Raw genomic sequence first — 23,763 nt, 5'->3', positions numbered from 1 at the left:
GGTCATAAGACAGAGCTGAGCTCTGATGCAGAACTAGCTAAACTAGTTTTCTTCTGGGTTCAGTCCTCTCAGACCACAATTTGGACCACAGGGCTCTTTCTGATTGGCCAAGAGAGCAAAGTTGAGGTTTGGAGGACAAAAAAGAAGTGACCCAACAGAATTTGATTGTAGAAGTTGCAAATGGAAATCCCCTTTTCCCTCATCCCCATTAGAGAAGGGAACATTTAACAAAAAGATATATATATATATATATATATATATATATATAAAACTATGCCTTTCTACTTAGTTCTTTCTCTGGAGGTAGATCTACTTAAGCCATTCTTCAAACAATATTTCTGTTGCTGTATATTATGTTCTCTTGGTTCTACTCATTTCACTCTTCATCATTTCATGTAGGTCTTTGCATGTTTTTAAAAAATTTAACCTGCTCATCATTCCTTATGAAGCAGTAGTATTCTATACTACTATGTAATAAAACTACTGCGCAGTGGTATTCAGTTACAATTGTATGCCACAACTTGTTTAGCCATTCCCCAATTGATGGGAATCTCTTCAAATTTTTATTTCTTTGCCACCACAAAGAGAGCTGCTAGAAATATTTTAGAGTATATCAATTCTTTTCTTTTTTTTTTCTGATCACCTTATGAAATAAACCTATTGGTGGTATTGCATTTTCTTAAAATTTCATTATTCTAGCCTTTCCTTTCTTGATGATCCACTCAAAATGGCCTTCCCTACACATGCCATCTCCATGATCCATGGCTTGGTTCTGACCTTCCCTCATGCCTTAAAAACACTCCCTCTTCACTTCCTCCCTGTAGGATCCCAAACTTCTTTTAAAGACACAGCTCCCTCATGACTTTCACTTAGTGTCCTTCACCCAGCCCCAGTGCTAGTGTCCTTCCTCTCTGGTTACTTTGCATTTAACAACCTTATGTTAATTTTAGAGTTATTCTGCATATACTTATTTATTCTGTATATGATTAGATAGATACATTCTACCTCCCCTTCCCCTCACCTCAAATCATTCTCTTTTCCTATCTTTCCTTTTATCATGGAGACTCACAACCTAACTAGCATCCTTGAGCTTTTATTCTCTCTCACCTTCCTCCAAATATGCAATCTATTGCCAATTCCTGTTGATTCTGCTTTTGAAACATCTCTCATTCTGTGACCCCTTCTCCTCTGATGCCACCACTTGGTCTAAGACCTCATTACTTCACACTTGGACCATTAAAATAGTTTTCTGGTTGTTTTCCCTATCTCAAGTCTCTTCCCACTCCAGTCCATCCTTCACTGAGCTGTCAAATTAAAGAGCAGATCCAACCATAGTATCACTTCCCCCTCACCTAATTTAATTTACTCTGTTGACTTCCTATTATCTTAAGATCAAACATGAAATCCTTTGTTTGGCATCCAATGTCCTTCATAACCTGGTCCCTTCCTACCTTGTTCCAATCTTCTTAAAGCTTACTCCCTTCCCACCTCTGGTCCTTTTTGGTCTAGTGACACTGACTTCCTTGCTCTTCCTCATATAAGCCACTCTATCTCCTGACTCCATACATTTTCACTGGTTCTGTCTGATGCCTGAAAGTCTCCTCTCTCATCTCAACCTCCTGGATTTCCTGTCTTTCTTCAAGTCCCAACCAAAACCCCACTTCTGCAAGAAGCCTTTTTTCTATCTCCTTTCAAAGGGAAGAAAAGCCTTCCATTTGTTCATTATTTCTAATTTATTCTGTCTGAATTTTGTTTGGACATAATAGTTAGGCTATTTTATTATTATATATATATATTATTTTTTATTTTTATTATATATATTATTATATAATATATATTATATTAGGCTGGTTTCAACTGGTTTTGACCAGTTTGAACTAGTTTTGTCAGTCTGAACTGAATTGAACCAGTTTAAACTAGAGCCTGGTTCTTGATCAGTTTGAACTAGTTTCTAACAATTTGAACTAGATTTCATGAGACTGAGCTGATTTAGACTGGTTTAAATTGTACTGAACACACCAGAGATGCTGGAAATATAATTATTCTAAGCATTCAGTTCAATTTAATCTAAAAAAAAATAATGTAGCAAGTAGCTGTTATTTGCTTGATTCTGTTAGAAAAAAACCAAACAAACAAGATTTCTAAATCACGACACTTTTTCCCCATCTGCCACTTATTTGGAAACTGATCATATACAATCTCTAGATAGTTCATATCTTGTGACTTTATGTCATTATTTGCCTTTTTGTGAATCTGTCTCCTTGGTTAGTCTTTAAAGAACTGGAAAAGGTTCATTTTGAAGACAATGAGAAAAATAGGCTAAGGTTAAAAAAAAAGCTCTGATTTCCCTTCCAAAGAATCCTACCAACTCTGTCATCCTATATGCTGTCATCATTACTTTTACCTCTGGGATTGAGAAAAAAAATGAGCAAATTCCACACCGCCACCCCCTGCCCCCATTGGATTATTTGCTGTTTTGTACTATCTATGCCAGCACTGACTTCTTTAAAGTGAATAGTCAAGGGGGAGGCATTTTTTAATACTTCAGAAACTTACTCCAACTTGTAAGAACTAGTACAGAGTAAGGGGAACAGAGTCGCAAGAACAATTTACACATTACACAACAATGGCAATATTGCAAAGGCTTAAGAACTCTCATCAGTGAAATGATCAATCACAATTCAGAGGACTCCTCATGAAGGGAAAGGAAGAGGAAGGGGAGAAGCATTTATCAAGTGTGTACCAATATGTGCCAGGCACTATGCAAATGTTATCTCATTTGATCCTCACCACAGCCCTATGAGGAAGCATGCTCCCTGACCCTTGATGGAGAGCTGATAGATACAAGATGAAAAAGGAAACATAGAGGGCAGCAAGGGGGTTCAGTGGATTGAGAAACAGGCATAAAGCTACAAGGTCCTGGTTTCAAATTTGACCTCAAACATTTCCTAGCTGTGTGACCCTAGGCAAATCACTTTAAGCTTCATTGCCATTGTGGCTCTTTTGATTTGGAACCAATACCAATTTGGAAGCTAAGACAGAAGGTAAAGGTTTTTTAAAAAAATGAAACAGGTTTTTGGATTGAATATTGGATTAAAATTTATTTAACTTCACTATGCACATTGGTTATGAGGAATTTCTTTTTCTTTTTCAGTGAGTGGAAAATAAGTGCTTGTTAATTTTTTTAATTTAAATTAAAATAAAGCCTCCTGAATTAAAATACCAATTTGCATGTATATAATACTTTATAATTATAAGATGTTTTCTATCCAACATCTTGTTTGGCCTTCACAATAACCCTCATGCCTATTTTACAGATAAGGAAACCAGAGCTCAGGAAAATTAAGTGACTTTCCCAGAGTTATATGTTTAGTGAGTAGCACAGTCAGCACTCAAACAAATGACTTCTGATTGATTCCAAGGAAAACACTGCAATCAATTATATTCTATCTAAATAAGGGAACCCATTAGGGGCCTCTAAGTGCCCCCTTATCCTTCCCCAAATTTTCCAGAGTGGAAGAAATGACAAATTGTTAGCCAATAGGGACTCCGACAGATCAGGGTCTTGTCCTTCTCCCAAGCCCTAGAAAGGGCGGGCTTCCATCTCTAGCTCCGGCTCTTGTGGCAACCCAAGGGCCCTGAAACTTCTGATTCTCAGAGCTCCCCTACTTCTCACCCTGTACATCTAAAATGCCAAAGCCAACCCCCGGCCAGGCTGCCACAGGCTACATGCTTGGGAGATAATTAATTACACATCCCAGTTCAACACACTGCACTTTGTCTTGTGCTGTGGAATCCGATTAGATAAAAATCTGTGCCTATCACATTTACTAACTCCATTTATCTTCGGGGCAGGACCCTGGGGAGCAGGCATAAAGAACTTACAGAGAGGAGGGAAGGGTCATGTGTGGGGGCTGGGTGAGGAGAATCCAGTTAGGAGGGCCAGTTGCAAGGAGGAGTGAAGAAAGGGCACAAAGGGCTCTGGGAAGTCACGCAAGCTGTGTAGGGCTTTATTCTTGACCAAGCCTCCCCTCCCCTCTCTGTTCAGAGGGCATCCTGAAGTTCCTGAAGCCCCACACTTGTTGGTCCATGCAATTTAATGAGAAGAATCCTTCACAGTTGGGTGACAATATGGATACTGAAAAGGGCTCTCAACTTGGTGTCAGAAGACCTGAGTTTGAGTCTTGATTCTGCTGTTTCTTAGCTGGGTGATCCTGGACAAGTCACCTCCACTATCCTATCTTCATCAGTGAAATGATAGAGTTGGACTAATCATGATAACAATAACAACAGTAGAATTTATATAGTGCTTTAAGGTTAGTTCTTTATGGTTTAATACTTTATGGTAATCTACTATGGTATGGTTTAATGCTTGAAGGTTAATAAAGCACTTTATGAATAGTACCTCATTTGATCATTACAACAAGCCCATGCTATTATTATCCTCATTTTGTAGATGGGGAAACTGAGGCTGAGATAGGCTACACAGGACCACACAGATAGAAAGTGATGGATCAGATCTGAACTGAGGTCTTCCTGACTCCAAGTCATGGGCTCTTTTCTCTCGACAATTTACCATGTATCTTCCTACTGGATCATCTCTAAACTCCACCATTTTGGGATTCTGGATGACTTGAATCCTGGGATGTTGGAACCAGAAGGGGACCTTAAACATCATTTAATCCAACTCTTTCTTTTTATAGCAGAGGAAATCATCCCTAGGGGCCACCAATTAGTAAGTGGCAGAGTTCAGACGAAAAGGAATGTCTCCTAACACCCACTTATAAAGTGCTTTCTGCTGTGTTCCCCAAGGGTTTTATACTCTTTAATGCCTTTCTAAACCTAATATCTCTTGGGTCTTTCAAAGGACTTTAAGAGATAAATGAAGGAAGTCATGTGATTCCCATTGGACAACTGGAAAAAAACCAATGAGTCAGTGGTAGAAAGCAGGAATATATTAGCAACAATAACAATAATGATACTATAATAATAATAGCTAGCATCTATATAGCATTTTAAGGTTCATGAAACACTTTCTGTTTGTCATCTCATTTTATCATGACAATAATTCTATGAAGTAGTGGCTATTATCTCCATTTTACATATGGAGAAACTGAGGTAGTGAGAAGTTAAGTGATTTGCCCAAGGTCACACAGCTAGTACATGTCAAAGGCTGGATTTGACTCTGATCTTCTTGACTCCGGGATCGGTGTTCTATTGACTGTGCCATCTAGCTACCTTGGGCTGGTTATGCTCTTCAACCTCAAAAAGTTGCAATCATCTAAGTTTAAAAAGTCAGAGAGCATAGATGCAGCATGGAATAGTAGAAAGAGTCCTCTCTGGGTTTGAAATTACCTTGGTCTAGGTTCAAATCCTAGCCCTGCTACTAATAACCTTTGTGACACTGGACAAACTACTTTGCCATACTGGACCTCAGTTTCATAATTTGTAAAAATGAAAGGACTACATTAGATGACCGTTGAGGTTCCTTTTAACTTGAGATCACTGATCCTATAAGCAACCCTGGGACTAGGTCTTCCAGTTGATTGAATGGCAAGACTTTGACATAGCTAGCTTCTCCTTCTCTGGGACACAGGGGTTCATCTGAAAGGGTTGATAAACTTATCAGGTGTGTCTACATGGGTTAAGACTCTACAAATAAACCAAGAGGATCATCTCCCATCCCCCCATGGGGATGAATCAGAGTCTTTGTTTCATATATTGAGTGAATGGTCAAACAGCCAGGGAGCTCAGAAAGATCTATACTGACCTGTTATGGACTTTTAGGGCACAGGGACAACTTCTTTAAGGTGGGAACTGTATAACCTTGTTAGAATGCTAGTTTGGGGGGTCAAAAATAACTTAATACTGATGTTAGTCTATTATAATATAGTTGTCAGTCTATTGTGGATTTTCCACAGTATGGTGGAATCCTTGTTTTATCCCTATGTAGATTAAAAATTAATATCCAAAGTACTCCAAGTATTATATTTAATAAGATTTATTAATAATAACTTGAAGAAAAAAGGAAAATAAAAGGCTAGAGAGAGAGAGCTTACCCAGCTGCTCACTCTGGAAAAAGACAGAGCAAGGCTGAGTTACACACAGCTTAAAAACAATAATGTAACCGCTAACGTGAATGAAAGAAAAAGGATTCTTGGGACAAGAAAAGAATTCTGGGAGATGGAGTCCAAAGGTTCAATTTTTTTGTAATTTTCTAATTATACACCTAGCAGGATGGGATCTGTGGTGTGGCTTGAGGTGCTATTTTTTTTTTTAGGTCTAAAAGCATTTATTAGGTATCCATATTGTGCCAAGCAATGAGAATACAAAGACAAAAATAAGGCAGTCTATTCTGTTTCTATTGGGGAAGATGACGTGTATACATATAATGCATGCAAGATAAAGCTATAAGTAGCACATATGTAGGCTATAGGAGTCACTATCCCAACTCCCACTTGCAATGGAAGGTTGAGTCTCCAGAGCCAGGCTACTATTCTTCCCCTAAGTTCAAAGGGTAGTCCTAAAGAGTTGAGTTTCTATCTCTATGACTATTGTAGAGCCCTGATACAGTGAATTTCCCTGCAGTATCAATAGACCACTTACTATCTCTATATCAATTGATTGGTTGTTTTTCCTCAATATCATTTGACTGGTGATTATTGCCCTCATATGATTTTGACCAGTAAGGTCTTCAATAACATGAAAAAAACCAGTTTACATCAATTACCTTTAACAAAAGGATATTTACCGGAAAAAGTGTAGACAGAACAGAACTACAAAAACATCCCTCCAAACTGTTGCACACACTGCCCTTAACTTGAAATGCTCCTTAACAGTTTTTCTGTGACAATCCTTTCTTGAACAGAAGTTAATGTCTAATCCCTCATGTGTTCTGGGAACCTGAGAAATCTTCCCATATCTTGCTGCAGATGATCACAGGACGTAAGCAGATCTGGACCCATGACCAGGAGCTGAGGCAGTGTCAGGGGATCAAACATTTTGAGAGCAGGCAAAGCTCTTGTAAACAGCTGGTCACTTTCCCATAGAGTCCAATAGAGTAATGATCTGAAATAGATGGCAGAAGTCAGGAGTAAGAGACAGAGTTTTCTCAAAACTCTGAGTTTCATCTGGGGGTAGGAAAAAGGTTAGAAAGGGAATATGTGGATGTGTTTACATCTATCACAGCTACAAAAAACATGGTAGTCCTATTTTTACTATTTTAAAGATATGACTCTAAGAATCTCTCAAGCAGCACTTTTCTAGGCAAGACAAGCAAAGGCTACTCTAGCCAGAGGTAGAGGAAAAAATAAAATGATACCTCTGTAATGATTTGAAGAGCAAAAGGCACTTGACTCCCCACCATGGGAAAGTTTCCCCTTTCTTCTTTTCAGCATCAGAAATGCTGCCACAAAACATTAATTTCTTTGGATAGAGACCGTTGTTCCCTGCAAAGATGTGTGTTTAGCCTTTGTCCAGTGTTTCCTCAACCCAAGACTCTAGGACACACAGACTGGGTCTGATGTTGGAGTAGTTTTAACGTTACCCCCAAAAAGATCACTTTATTTTTTGGCTCATGGCTTTACTTTTTTACTTTGGGAAGATATCCAACTATACTCATGAATAGTTAGTGCTAAAGTGTCTGCAAATGTAGTTAATGGAGTACCTAGGTACTCTACAAACACGCAAGATAACAAATGCATATGGGTAGAGGACAGCTTTTATTAAATCCCACAGAAAATGCAGAAGGAAATTATTGAAAGAAACCATAATAGGATATAGAAAACACCAAACATATCCTCAGAAAGAGTTGGCCTGGGAGCTTCTCCTTGATAATCTAGAGAAATCTCTTTCTATTCCAGGACTCTTTAAAAAAAAAACAAAAACCTCTTAACCTTCCATTTTAGGATTGATTCGATTCTAAGACTGGTTAAGGGCTAAACAATTGGGATTGAGTGACCTGTCCATGATTGTATAACTAAAAAGTATCTGTGGACAGATTTTAACTCAAGTCCTCCCAACTCCAAGCCTGCCTTTCTATCCCCTGAGTCACCTCACTTCCCTTCTCTTCCTAGAAATCTTAATGTGAGAGGTTCTAGATTACACAAATATTAACAAGGGAAAATGGTCTCTTTTCAATTAAACAAATGTCTAATGGTGAAGTGTCAGAGATGAGGTGAATCACAGAGGGGAATGGGGTACTGAGGTCTATATTCTTTTTCCCCCAAAATGTGGCATTAATTTTTGGTGCTCTTCCAAATTCCAAAGTAATCCTTTCTTTTTCCCAAGAAATCCAGAAATCCTTATCTCTTTTGATAAAGTCTAGAATCCGAACTCTCCATCTTGAGGTCATCCTTGAAACAATATCCAAAGCTGCTGCTGCATTTGCAATCTTCCTTTTCCAACCAGAAGGCTAGATGGTAGGGTCATGCTGCCTAGAAAGTCCACACTTCCTCTCTTCTACAAAGGATCACAGGGTATGAGAACATTATCCATCAACCTTCCTCTTGAGTCACAGACGCAAGCACCTATGTGTTTCTGCCATATGATTCTGCCAAAGTTCTATCATTTCCCCAGCTACTGCCACCTCTTGAACTGAAAAGGTCAACTATCGGGTCTTTGATATCTAATTTGTGTTCAGAAAGTGGTGGGTGAGTACATGCAACCACCATGTGCTTCTGCCCCCAAATGGTTCCTAAAAATTCCTGAGGGATAAGACTTTATACCTGCACACCTTTCTCCTACTCTATTCTTCCACATCTTTCCAGCCTTACTCCAAGCCTGAGTCTATCCTGTCTTTTACCTGTATTTGTATCCTTAGGGATTAGTATATTTCCTGACACATAGTAGGTACCTTAGAGTGTTTATTGACTGAGTGATTAACTGACTGATGGGTTCTGGTCTACACCCTGGACAAAGAAAAAAGAAAAAGAAAAGGAGCCCAGAATCGTTTGTCACTCTCTTTTATGAACTAGTACAGAAAGGTAATTCCTCTGAGTAGAGTTTATTCCCTTGACTCCCAACCAGCCAAGTGATCACATCAGGACAAGATCTAGTTATTGGAAACCACTTTTATGTGTAGAGAAATGCTTATGGCAGCTCTTTGGGTGCTGAAAAAAAAATTAGAAATGAAAGGAATGCTCATCAACTGAGGAATGGTTAACTAAGTCATGATATGTAATATGATGGACTACTATTGTGCTATTAAGAAATGAGGAAATAGATTACTTCAAAGACCCATGGAAAGACTTATATGAACTGATTCAGAGTAAAGTAAGGATCAACAGAAGAATATTTCATTCTGTTACCTCAAAAATTTATTATAAAAAATTATAAAAATGAACAATTTTGAAGACTTTTGTAGACTTGATGAAGAATGAAATGAGCAGAACCAGAACAAGTTATAAAACACTGAAAAGACAAACAGCTTTGAAAGGTATAAGATCTTTGATCCATCAATATTATCGTGTCTGTGTGTCTTTCAATACAATGACCATTTGTGATTCCAGAGGACCAAAGATCAAACATATCATCTACCTCCAGAGAGAATGTAATATAACCAGAGTGAAGAATTCTGTGTGTGTGTGTGTGTGTACTTACTGTGTGATCTTGGCCAAGTCACTTAACCCTGTTTGCCTTAGTTTCTTCATCTGTAAAATGAGCTGAAGAAGGAAAAGGTAAACTGCTTCAGCATCTTTGCAAGCAAACTCTAAATGGGGCCATTGAGTCAGACAGGACTGAACATCAAAACCATGCATAGTCATTACAAAGAATTTGCTCCTTTTCTCTTTTTTTCCCCCAATGGAGCGGGGCTAGGAATAAGAGAAAAATAGATTTGTGTTCATTGCTTTTTTTTAATAGAGAGGCTGGGGGTGGGGTGTTACATAAGTGGAATGTTGCATGCACATTCACATGAGGTCACTGTACTGTTATCTTTGATTGTTTTCCTTTGTTACAAGGGGGCCTCTCACAGAGTTGGGGTAATCTGGAAATGCTTGCAATGTAAAAACAAAATGCATCAATAAAACTTTTTTATAAAATTAAATTTTAAAAAGTTCTTTCCAGCAAAGTCCTTGGCACCATTATAAGGTTCAACATCAGAAACAGATATGGTTTTATTCATGGAAATGACTGCAAAGATGCATTATCATCTGCCTTGCCTAATGACTATGAGGTCTTTGCCATCTGATTTACCACTCCTCCATGTGTGGTCTCCCACCATTAACTTGCAAGCTTATTAATAGGAACCATCATACTTTTCTATTTCTTAGCACAGTGCTTTGCACGTAGTAAGCCCTTAATTTTTTTTCGTTTCATTCTTTTAAAAAAAAATAATTCTTACCTTCCATCTTAGAACCAATACTGAATGGTGGTTCCAAGGTAGAAGAGTGGTGAGGGCTGGGCGGTGGGAGTTGAATGATTTGCCCAGGGTCACACAGCTGGGAAGTGTCTGAAGACATATTTGACATTCATTCTCTGTTATAGCTATTCAGAGGTGGGATTTGAACCCAGGTTTCTCCTTTGTTGTACTACACCAAAATTTATCATCATATATTTACATTGGATCCAAATCCAATGAAATCAAGGCACTTTGCTTTGCTTTTAATTCAACAAAGCACTTTTAACATTGCCAATCTTTGCATGGTAAATCAAGGACAGACTTTATCAGAAATTTAGACAGTTAAGAAAAGAATGAGTGACTTGGAGTGAATCAACTAAGGGAAAATTAGGAGCAGAGTCAGCAAAAGAAATCAGGTATCTCAGCGCCCCGTCTCTGGTCATAACCTAGATTTTGTTATTTGCTTCTAAAACTTTTTGAAAGTGGTATGATACAGTAATTATATTTCTCCTAATAAATTACTTTTCTTTTTTAAATTTGAGTTTCAAAATCTCTTTTCCCCCACCCATTGAGAAAGCAAGCAATATGATACCCATTATACATGTGAAGTCATGCAAAACATATTTCCATATTAACCATATTGCCAAAGGAAAAAGAGTGAAAAAAATATGCTTCAATCTGAACTCAGAGTTCACTAGTTTTCTCTCTGGAGGTAGATAGTATTTTTCATCATGATTTCTTTGGAATTGCCATGGATCATTATAAAGAATATATTTTATAATAAATAATATATGTATATATATAAAAATTACTGGTAAAACAACAAAGCAAAAGAACTAAAAGAGTGGCAAAGTAGCGAAGCCTTTCACAGATAAATTATTTTTCAAAGAGAAAAAAAATTACTGAGTAGTTATCTGTGACCTTTCAATAATGAGATGCTAACAAGAATGTCTATTTCTTCCATGGAAATCTTCCTTCCAGATGACGCAAAGACTTACTGCTCTATAACCTTAGTACCTTGGTTGGGCAGTTCATTAAAAAGACCAGGGTCTCCAATAAGGCTTAAAAAATGAATTCCATTAGCCAATGACATCTTTGTATAGGCAAAAATATAAGCTTCTAGGCAATCATGAGCATAAAAGACCTTTTTTTTTCTTTTTTTGGCAGAGGGATCATGAGCAAGCATGGGTGGGGATGGGGGTAGGGGAAAGTATGAAGATTAATAGCTGCACTGGGGGACAAAGAAACACTTCTCTGATCTTATAGAGTCATATATTTATAGCTCATTTTGTTCAGTTTTTCATTTGATAGGAAAATTGAGTCCCAGAAGAATTATAAGACTTTTTTTATCATATAGGTAATAATAAAAATAGCTAACAGTTGTATAACAAAAAAAAGTCTGCAAAGTACTTTACAAATATTGTCTCATTTGATCTTTACAACCACTCTGGGAGGTAGGTGCTAATGTTGTCCCCATTTTACAGATGAGGAAACTGAGTTTAAGTGGTTTGTCCTGGGTCACACAGCTAGAAAGTATCTACATTGGGTTTGCTGATTCCATCTCCAGTGCTCTATTTACTGGGCCATCTAACTATAACTTAGAAAGGTAATAAGTAGAAGAGCTGGGATTTTAATCCAAATACTCCAAATCCATTGCTTTCTTCATTATGTCATGTTGCTTCACATAGTGTCATAAGGCATGATATTTTATATTACTGGCAATACATTATATTGAAATAGTAATCATATGTGAATGATTATATTAATATCATATTAAATATGTTATATGTTAACATCTAATATAAAATTTAATATATAACAATTAAATAATATATTCTGTTCATCTGTATTAACATATTCCTGGTAATATGCAATATTATTGTATTAGTATATAAATGATAACATAAGAAGAAATAAATAACATAAATCATATATCTTTTAATAAGTAATATATGTATATATGCATATTACTAGTAAAGCAAAACAAAACAAAAGACCTAGGGATGACAGAAAGTCAGAGATCCTCTAGGTTTAGCAGACCAAGGGAAAGATTCTCTAAGAAATGGAGGCCATCTCTTTCCTTCTCCATGGCTCTTTCTTCTACTTTTAAGATTTCCCTTCAAATGCTGTATATTGAGGGTTAAGGCTCCCATTTTCTATAGTCTGATTCCTCCCAGTCCCTCAGAGCTTAGGTTAAATGCTACTTTCTTCATAAAGTCCCCTTCATTTGCCCAGAAAGCAAGGGTGTTTTCCTTTCCGTGACCTAATGAATCATTGTGACCTTCTCATGTGGCACTTTCACATTCTACCTTGAATGATTATTCATGGGGAAAGTCAGAAGTTGATTTAAAAAATAGAGTCTGAAAAATACAACCAAATCTACCCAGGGGAAACTGTGCTATTGGCAAAATAATAGTTCAGGGATCAGTTTTAAGAGATCTCAAAGAGAAGACTCCCAAAGATTTTTTAAAATCAGGATCAGTTTGCTAAAGATAGATGAACCAACATGGGGAATATATAAATATGTATCGTATGAAAACACAGATATAATCGATTTCAAGCTTTTTACTTCCTTTGGGAGGCATGGAAGGGAGGGAGAGAATCTGAATTGCAAAATTTCAGAAAATAATTGTCAACAATTGTTTCTACATGAAATTGAAAAAAGGTGAACAAGGCAATATCACTAATTCCAACCTATCACACGACTCCCGATACAATTCCTAACACTCTCAACTACTTTCTTATTCCTGTAAACTTGTTATGAAAATGGTCTGTGCAGTTTCATAGAAACCTGAGAAAACCTGTCTGAACTGACAGAGAGAGAAGTAAGCAGAACGAGGAGAACACTTTATAGACAATGACAACATTTTAAAGGCATTCAACTTTGAAAGACTTAAGAATTCTTTCAGTGCCACGAACAACCAATATTCCACGAAGAAACATGTAACTCACTTCTTGACAGAGAAGTGATAGATTTGCAGAATGATACACATATACACACACTTAATGATGGGATTTATTTTGCTTGATGATGCACATTTTTAGCAGAGCTTTGCATTTTTTTTCCCGCAATTGGAAGTGGAGAGATGGAAGGAAGAAAAGTAATTTTTGGTTCATTAAAATTTTTTAAAAAGAAAATAAGCAACATATATATATATATACATATATATATATGGCATTTTAATGAATGCATGAAATGGGAACAATCAAGGTTTTAGAGACAAATCTGTATACTTCACTTCTGCATACTTCATTATATTTTACCACAGTCAAATGACTGAAAGGGTCATAGAAAAATAGATCCCAACATATCTATTGTTTGTTGATTACCAAAAAATTAGTCTTATAGACTCTTCTTAAGTATAGTGTCTCCCATACATATATTAAACTCCCATAAGCCTTTATGATAGATGGGGCCATAGAGATAACTTTGTTTAATGAATAGCAAGCAACATTAAGTGGAGCATCAAGCAGGGAAACATATGCTAACCAAATGTGTTCAGCAGCACCATGGAGACTGTCTGGCACAAAATCCAAGTAGAAGGGGGATTTACTGAAGATGATGAAGTTCTCCAGATGCCCCTGTTTATGGATGACATTGTGTTGATTGCATGAAGACCCTAAATACTATAGGACCTCCTAAATGAAATCTACCATCACAGAGAAGAGATCAACCCAGTGATCTACTCTGGAAAAGCAAGAAAGATCAAGATTATATCTTGCCCAGACTAAGGCGTATTATTGTAAAACCAGACCATCGAGATGGCTTATCATGACACAAACCCTAGACAGGCACCCCAGAGGGATATGAAGATGGGACTGGAGTTGAATAGGAGGAAAAGAATAGACTGGGTTGCAATTTGCAAACCATGCAGTATTTTTAATCATTCCAGCTGTTTACTGCCACAAAAGCATGGCTTCACTTAGTGATGCTATACAACTTGCAAATGATGAGACAGAAGCACCAGAATTATCAATATCCTAAAAGGTATTGGAAGGACTCATGGTGGGGGGTAAATTGGCCATAACATATCATCAATTATGGTTTGTTTGTAAGAAACACTGTAAATGACATGATCACAGGCATGTTAGGACTAGAAAAGGAGATGAGCCATTTATGAAGAAAGGGGGAGATTAAAAAAAGGGTATCCCTGGTTGGTCTTTAAAAAACACTAAAAAGTATAAGAAAAGGGGAAGCTAGATGACTCAGGAGACTGAGAGCCAGGAGATTCTAGGTTAAAATCTGGCCTCAGACCCTTCCTAGCTATTTGATCATGAGCAAGTCACTTGACTCCCATTGCCTAGCCCTTACCACTCTTCTGCCTTAGAACCAATACACAGCAGTGATTCTAATGAGTAAAGTAAGGGCTTAAAAAAGTATAAGAAAAAGCCTTAACACACCCTATAAAGATGATACATAGGACATATGGAAAGACTGTAGAGAATGAAAAAGAACAAAGAGATTTTCTTCTTTGAATCTCTCGAATCACCCTGTATCTTATAAGCAGTTAATAAATATTTGAACATGTTAAAAACTGAAATAATTCTCTCTCCCCACAAATCCTTCCATCTTCCTGACTTGTTATTACTATTGAGGGTACCACTATACTCTCAGTAACCCAGGCTCACAATGTCATGCTCAACCTAGTTGTCATCCTCAGCCCTGAATTTTCACCTCTAATATCCAATCGATTATCAAGTCCTGCCATTTTTGCTTTGGTAACATCTGAAATAGGACCACACATATTAATATTATAGAAAAGTGGTGAAGGAAGAATGAGTTAAGATAGTGTCTATGTAAATAGAGAGAAGATGTCAGTTGCAAGTGATATTCTGGATATAGAAAAGACAAAATCTGGCAATTGGTTTGGAACCTCATTATCTTCTCCACCTCTAAACCCTCTCCTCTTTCCAATTTCCCAATTATATTCATGGGCACCACCATCTTCCCACTCAGTCAGGCTCATACTCTCAATGTCATCCTTCACGTCTCATTTTTTCTCTCTCTCCTACCTCACATACACACTCTGTTGTTCTGTGCTTAGCACAGTGCCTGGCACAAGGTGCTTAATAAATTCTTGGTGACGACTTGTCAGATCTTATTATTTCTACCTTTGCAATATCTCCTCTCTAATACTGTCACCACCCTGGTGCAAGTTCTTATCACTTCATGCCTGTACTATTTCAATAGACTGCTGGTTTATCTTCCTATGTCAAAACTCTCCCACTCCAGTTTATCCTTCACAAAAATGTCAAATTGATTTATTAGAGAAATACAATTTAAAACAACTCTGAGGTACCACATCATACCGATTAAACTGTTTAACATGACAAAAAAGGAAAATGATAAATGGTGGTGGGGATGTGGAAAACTTGGGACACTAATGCACTGTTGGTAGAGCTAAGAACTGATACAATCATTCTGGAGAGCAACCTGGAACTGTTCATACCCTTTGACCCAGAAATACCACTATTAGGTCTGTATCCCAAAAAGATCAGAGATAGGGAAAAGTGTCTTACTAAGAAAATATTTATAGCAGCTTTTTGTGTTGTTATAGAAATGGAAACTGAAAGGATGTCCATCAATTGGGAATGGGCAAACAAGTTGATTGTATGGTATGGTAGTAGTCTCTTGGTGACCGAGGATGACGATTGTCTTTGTGCATTTTTGTGCAAGTTGATTGTAATGGAATACTATTGTGCCATAATAAATGAAGAAGATTATCCCCCCCCAAAACCTGGAAAAACTTATATAAAATGATGCAAAGTGAAGTGAGCAGAACCAGGAAACTATTGTACACAGTAACAGCAATAATGTATAATGATCAACTGTAAATGACTTAACTATCATCAGTAATTCAAGGATAAAGGACTATTCCAAGACATTCATGATAAAAAGGCTATCTACTTCCTACAGAAGGAACTGAATCTGAATGCATATTGAAGCATACCATTTCTTAACTCTACACCAAGTCCTTATCCTGGTATTTGAGGTCCTCCACAATCTCTCTCTCTCTCTCTCTCTCTCTCTCTCTCTCTCTCTCTCTCTCTCTCTCTCTCTCTCTCTCTCTCTCTCTCTCTCTCTCTCTCTCTTCTCTCTCTCTTCCCTCTTCCTCTCTTCTTTAATTAAAACATTTATTAAATACCTAGTTTAAGTATTAAGTTTTAAGTACAAAGTTTAAAATGGACCTCCTTCATGGAACTTCCAGCCTACTAGGCAGATGAAAACATGAATATAATTAAATATCTATAAATAATATGTGTAACCATATATGTAACTCTATGTATATGCATGTATACATAACTATATGTGTCTTAACACCATATTACTGGGTCAGTGAACACCACACAAGTTTTCTCTATTATATCATCTTTTTTTTTACTTTTTTAAAACCCTTTCCTTCTGTCTTGGAGTTGACTCCAAGGCAGAAGAATGGTAAAGGCTAGGCAATGGAGGTTAAGTGACTTGCCCAGGGTCATACAGCTGGGATGTGTCTGAGGTCAGATTTGAACCCAGGACCTCCCATCTCTAGGCCTGGCTCTTAATCCACTGAGTTCCCCAGCTGCCCCTATATGTGCTACTGCCACTTCCACTTATCACACATCATTAACACCATCAACAATTCTCTCAATTAATAGGCCATCCCTTTAATGACTGAGTACTGCTAGTCAAGTAGTTCTCCATAGAGGATTACTTGACCCAAATTCATATGGTAAGTAGCCACTTAATTAAGATACTTTGAGGAATGGCCACCTCTGAAGTTGATGAATTCATTCCCTATAGATTTGCTTAATGTCAATATGAGTGAACCAAATATATTAAGACAAAGCTATAAGATGCCCTTATCCTTCTTACTTTGCTCCCCTCTTCCCCACTTCCAGTTTTCTTGGACATAAAAGCAGTGAGTAACTGATTGTAGCAACTTCATGTCTCCCCTACTTCCACACACACACACAGAAAAAACCACAAATATGCACAACTGAAATCTCTGAATGACAAAAGACTTGGAGTTGGATGATTTCATCAGTATGAACCACATTTAAATATGATTCAGTATCTGATAAAGGCTCATCTGCATATTATTCTATTTCATCTCATCTTCCCTTCCTCTTCTACAGGCATGCTCCACATACCACACTCATTTCACCTTACTGTTTTTGAGTTTGCTTTTCCTCTTTCCAATACCCATTTGTTTCTCCTGCACCCCTCCACTTCCCATTCATCCTTCAAGGTCCAGTTCACACTACCTTTTTTTTTTTCATGAACCCTTCTCTGAATGCTCCAGTCCACAGTGAAATCTCATTCTGATGAGGTCCCAAAACATTTCAGGTAGTGACTGAGTCAGCACTCAGTCACTGAGTGTAAGCTGGGACTGGTAGTATTCAGCAGTCAGGGACAGTTACCAGGAGGATTGGTACACTGAGGTAGCATGAGACTGGAAGCAGCATGGTTCTACAGGGGAGGACATTAATAAGGACAGGGATTTTTTACACAACTTTGGTATCTTTTCCTCCTTTGAAAATTTTGTCAATGCATCTGGATTATGTTGCTTTAAGTATTTGTCTCCTCTATATATACTTGGTCCAATCCTTTTTATTTTTGTCATCTTTTTTTCCCTTTACTCCCATTGCTACCTTCTCTATAAACACATCTAGATCAGTGATATTAGGGTTCCAATGCAGTAGTTGTACTGTTTTTCATGGACAAAACAGTTTGCTAAAATGATTTTTGCAAATCTTTTTCATTTTTCCTTATGTTTTTAGTCCTCCTTTCATTTTCATCTTTATATGCCCTTGGGTTGACTTTATGTGTCTGTCTTGCCAAGTTTTCTTTAAACTAGGTTTACCCTCCACTTGTTTCTACCTTCTTTATGAGATAATTCTACTCATAACTGTCCATTTACAAAGGAGATAATAATCTAAGCTAATGTGGCTTTTGGAAGCCATCTCACTCAGTTTCGGTAAGTTAAATATTTGTTGATAAAGAAATTTCCCAGACTCTTGGTATTTTTGTTGAAGCAATTGATTTTTATTGGTAAATATTTGCTTGCTGATGATATGATGGTTTGCTTGAAAAATACTAGAAAGTCAGCAAAGATACTAATTGAAACAATTACTAGTTTCAGCAAAATTACAAATTAGACAGCATTTCTATATAATAATAACAAAACATAAGCAAGAATAAGTGGAAAGGAAATTTCTAATAACTACAAAATGTATAAAATATCTCTGTTATCAACTTACCAAAGAACACAAAAGACTTGTATAGAGTCAGTTACAAAGTGTTCATTAAAGAAATGAAGAATAGCCTAAAAAACTGATTGACTATTCAGTGCTCATGGCTAGGTCATGCCAATATAATAAAAATGACAATACTACCAAAACTGATTTACACTTTTAATAGTTATACCAATCAAATTACCAAGGGGACATTTTTAGAATTTATAAAATAATAAAAAAATTCATTTGGAAAAATAAAATATTTAACATATCAAGTGAAATAATGAAAATAAGTAGGAATGATGGGAGAATAGTACTTCCAAATCTCAAACTATGTTATATAGCAGTCATCATCAAAACCATGTGGCAATGGTTAAAGAATAGAAAGCTGTAGGGCTAAAGAAGGGAGATTCAGAAACAATAAAATCTCAATAAGCCTATATCTGATAAGGTGGAAAACATAAATTATGTAGGAAACCACTCCTTATTTGATTTTTTAAAACCTGCAGGTTATTAACCTCTCATTACTCCAGGGTACTCTCTTAGACTATAACATGCAATTATGATGACCCTTGTATTTTCCCTCATTCCAAAGTCCTCTATATCAATGAAATCACAGGTCCAGTCCCCAGTCTATAATATTTGACAATGGACCACATCTTTATTATTTTACAATGAACTAAAAGATATAGAGAAAATAGGATCCTATTGCACTTATTTATTTGACATTATTTATTATTATTTGTCAGTTAGGAAAAAACATGATTTGGTAGAACAAAATCTTTCCCTCCTTTGAGGGAAAGACTTCTCCAGCAAGGTATTTTCCATTCATAAATCAGAACCATTCAGGATTCCCTAGATAGTAAAAGAAAAGAAATAATCCTGTTCTTGCCAAAACAAAACAAAACATCAGGCAAGGAGTAAAATAGGCAGCCACTCATTCATTAAAAAAATTTGCCACTATATTGAAGGAGGCCCAGGTCACCACCAGAACCATAGTGGACGGCGAGGCCCTGTAAGATGCTTGTTTTCCAGTGGCAGTCCTGGTTGCATCAGACTCTAGAGTACTGCAGAACCTTGAGTAGAAAAATACTACTCAAAAGAGTTTTTACTGACCATCCACACAGGAAAGAGCAAATAAATGAAGAATGTCTCTTGCCCAGATTCACTTGTACATATTTCCTTTTTTTTTAATAAAGACATTTTATTTTTACCAATTACATTTAATAAACAAATTTCCACATAAGTTTTCTGAAGTTATATGTTACAAATTGTCTCCCTCTCTCCCTTCTCTCCCCTCTCCCAGAGATAGCAAGCAATACAATCTGGGTTATATGTGTTTTATCATGTAAAACACATTTCCATATTGTTCACTTTTGTAAAGAATAATCATATAAAATAAAAAACCCAAATAAACTTAAATGAAAAACTGTGTGCTTTCTCCTACATTCTGATTCCCACTGTTCTTTCTCAAGAGATGGATAGCATTCTTTGTCATAAATCCCTCAGAAGTGTCCTGGATCATTGTAATCCTAAGAGTAGCCAAGTCTATCACAGTAGATCATTGCACATTATCGCTGTTACTGTGTACAATTCAGCTTGTATTTAGATGGACCCTCTATGGAGTTTATTCATAATTATGCATAACTGGGACCAACAGTACAAATAGGCAATAAATTGGGCTTAGAGTTGAAGAGAAGGAGAGCAGACTGGATGGCTTTCAGGAAATGGAAAGGAAATGAACTCCAGGCTTCTCATGAAAACAAAAGAGGGAGCAATAAGCATTATGTAGTATATAGTATTGTCAGACCCCATGCCAAATGCTTTTTACAATTATTATCTCACTTGATCCTCAAAAAGGCCCATATTTTTATTTTTAACACAATAATTCTCTAGTCATTATTGACTGTAAGCTGTGGAATATTACTGCCTCCCCCAAATTAAAAATGTTTATCACACAGAGGGCAGAGGATGTGGGTGGATGTAAATAGACTACATCATATAATAGAGCAAAAACTCCTAAAAACTAGAGAAAAAGTCATCAAAGATTATGATTGGAAGAAAGGCTGGGATGGTCACAGTGAGGCTGTGAGGTGGCAAGTGGACAACAAATCTCCTCTCCATGCTCAATTAGTGTCCTTAGGTGTTGGGAGAAAGCAAGGAATATCTCCAGCATATTAGGTGAACCTCACCATTGCGAACTAACCAGAGAGGACATGGGCAAGATAATGGGCACCTAGGATGGGATTTGCATCATTGAAGGGAACTTTCAAACTAATGAGACTACAGACCTATTTGAACAGTTGAATAATAGCTAAGTAATCTTAGTGCCTCACAAATACTATATAACTACCGGTATAAATATTTGGTAAAGTGAACCAAAAATCCAAAGGAAATTATTTCCTTCAGTACTCCTAGGAACTAACCTTCCTACCCAGGCTTGGAAGTAGCACCTTTCCTGGTGATTTTCTGATCTGTCTGATCTCTCAAGTTATTTTTTTTCCCAGTTACTCCTGGTTTTGATATTATAGCTGGAAGTTATTTTTGAAGTTTTTCCTAGGAAATCTATCTTAAAGTCACAGGACTTGGCAATAGTGGGTTTTATTCATTCCTTTTCTAAGCCAATATATTCCTCCAGCTGCATAGTACACCTTCCCTGGGAGCTTACTCAGTCAAAAAGAATCTGTAGCTATTTATATGGGGGAGGAGGTGCCCTTTCACCTTTCCATTGGTCAAGAAGAACCTCACTCCAATTGAGCATGCTCTCACCAAAGTCCCCACAAACCAGAACTATAGAAAAAGGGAAAAGCAGAATCCTAGGATACCATTTGAAAGGTAAGGACCATTATTTTTTTTTTTTTGATTCAAATTCCCTCATTTTGCAGATGAGAAAACAACCCCATGGAGGTCACACAAGTGGAATAATCAGTATTTGAAGCCAGGTCCTCTGATTCCAAAACCAGTGTTCTTTCTTTTTCAAACTAAAAACCCTCACCTTCCATCTTAGAATCAATGCTATATATTGGTTCTAAGGCAGAAGAGCATTAAGGGCTAGGCAGTGGGATTAAGGGACTTGCCCAGGATCACAAGGCTGGGAAGTGTCTGAGGAACCTGAGTTCTTTCCATCTTGATTCCACAGAAACTAAGGACTTCCTGTCTGTACTTAACTTCCTCCTATATCGTGTTCACGAGTCCACATCCCAAAGTTGCCTACTCCTCTCCAAACCCCAGAAGAGTAGAGTCAAAGAATGAGAGATACTGCCTTCATAAACATGGTGGGTTGGGAGAAAACTAAGCCACCATTCCCAGACCATCACATTGCTTCAGAGCCCTCTCAGACATCACCTCATTTCCTCTTCCTCCTCCCGACCTCATCTACTAGCTTCCTTTTTTTAAGTTGGACTCATGACAAGATGGCTGCCCCTGCACAAGTTTGCCAGAAGCATGGGGGAACCAGAGGAGGGTCAAGTATTCAGATCTCTCTACGGGTCTCATTTCTCTGTTGCTGATTCTCAGGAGGGCTGAACAAGAGCTGAAATGGTGTTTAAACAGGACAGGAAAATGCCTTTACTTTTTATGTTCCCCACCACCACCAGGGAGGGACCCACATGTTCACAAGTACCTTCCTTACACCTGGGTGGGGGAAAGGAGTCTCTCCTATAGGCTGTTCTCCTCATTCCAGAGCTGGCAAGACTCCACCCACCTCCCCCCCTCCAGCCCCAGGTCATATGGTGATCCTCTCCAAAGAGATGGGTCCCAGCTGCACCCCCCAGCCCCCCACAGAAAACAAAACAAAATCCTGGTGAAATCGATAAATTACCTGTTAATGCATCCAAGTCAAGCAGCTAAGAGCAGGCTGGGGAGGGGAGGGGGGAGAGGAGAAGGGATAGGAGCCAAGATAAAATATCCCCTGAGGATGACAAGCCTCCACAGCTGGCTTTCATTCCAGAGCTCCTCAGACCCCTAGGAAATTCCTAGAAAATAACAGGCTTCTCCAAGCTGTGGTGATCCTAAAAACAACAGCCTCCTCTGACAGGCTCCAACCCAGATCTCCCCCCTCCCATCCATCATCCCTCCCCTTGGCCTTTCCTCTCCCAGGGCTTGGGTTGGAGGTGGAGGTCAATCAATCAACAAGCATTTACTCCGCCTGCCCTGTACCCAGCCCCATGCCGGGGAAAGAGACAATAGGATCAGAGCCTCTAGGTCGGGAAAACAACCTTCAGTATCATTGAGTCCACCCTCTTCTTTTTACAGATGAATAAACTGAGCTCCAGAGAGATGAGCTATAGTTAGGATTTCTATACAAAATAGTCACTTACTCAATTCTCATAACAGCTCTGGGAAGTAGGTGCTATTATTTCCCTCCCATTTTACAGATGAAGAAACTGAAGCAAACAGAAGCTAAGTCACTTGCCAAGGTCACAAAACTAGCAAGTGTCTGGGGTCAGATTTTCCTGATTTCAGGCCCACAACTCTATTCTCTGCACCACCAAGATGTCACATACTGTGTCCAGTTCTGGCTACTAAAGTGTAGGGTGTGGAGCAAACCCAGCAGCAGGGCAACCAGGATCCGTAGGGGCACTTTAATGCTTGTCAAGCAAAGGATTGTCTGAAGATGAGTAACTTGGAAAAGGGAAGTGGGGGGGTGTGGTGAAATGATAACTGTTTAAATATCTAGGGTTGTCCTGTCAGAAAGTATTCGATTTGTGCTGCTTGACTTCAGAGGGCAAAATCAGGATCAGTGGGCAGAAGCTACAAATAAACAGATTTGGGCTAAACTGAAAAGGGATTCCTAAATATCAGAGCTAGTCCAAAAGGGAATGAATGGTCTGCCTCCCTCCCAAGCTAGTGAAAGGTCTCATCATTGTAGCTCTGTAGTGGAGGCTAAATAAAGCACTCAGTAGGAAAGTTATAGAGAGTATTTCTATTCAGATACAGATCAGAAGGGAAACTAGGTGGATGGAGGGTCAGGTCTGGAGTCAGGAAGAACTGAGTTCAAATGTGGCCTCCGACACTTACTAACTACATGACCCTGAGCAAGTCCCTCATTCCTCTTTACCTCAGTTTCTTCATCTACAACATGACCCGGAGAAGAAAATGGCAAAGCATTCCAGTATATGTACCAAGAAAACCCCAAATGGGGTCAAGAAGAGTCAGACACAACTGAAAGACATGTGAAAAACAACAGATTCAAAGAGACAACA

General features: G+C 37.9%; 1 long non-coding RNA gene across 1 annotated transcript; it reads right to left on the bottom strand.

The window, feature by feature from the left end:
- Positions 1 to 2,465: 2,465 nt before the first annotated feature.
- Positions 2,466 to 22,700, bottom strand: LOC103101652 (uncharacterized). Its single transcript, XR_008917552.1, has 3 exons — positions 22,380 to 22,700; positions 9,601 to 9,662; positions 2,466 to 7,068 (listed from the first exon to the last, which is right to left on the bottom strand). It is a non-coding gene; the product is annotated as an uncharacterized LOC103101652 (long non-coding RNA).
- Positions 22,701 to 23,763: the final 1,063 nt, after the last annotated feature.

This window comes from Monodelphis domestica, chromosome 1 (assembly GCF_027887165.1).
Source record: "Monodelphis domestica isolate mMonDom1 chromosome 1, mMonDom1.pri, whole genome shotgun sequence".
Classification (NCBI taxonomy): Eukaryota; Metazoa; Chordata; class Mammalia; order Didelphimorphia; family Didelphidae; genus Monodelphis; species Monodelphis domestica.
The sequence above is the reverse complement of the archived record's forward strand: the minus strand, read 5'-3'. Positions and strand labels throughout refer to the sequence as shown.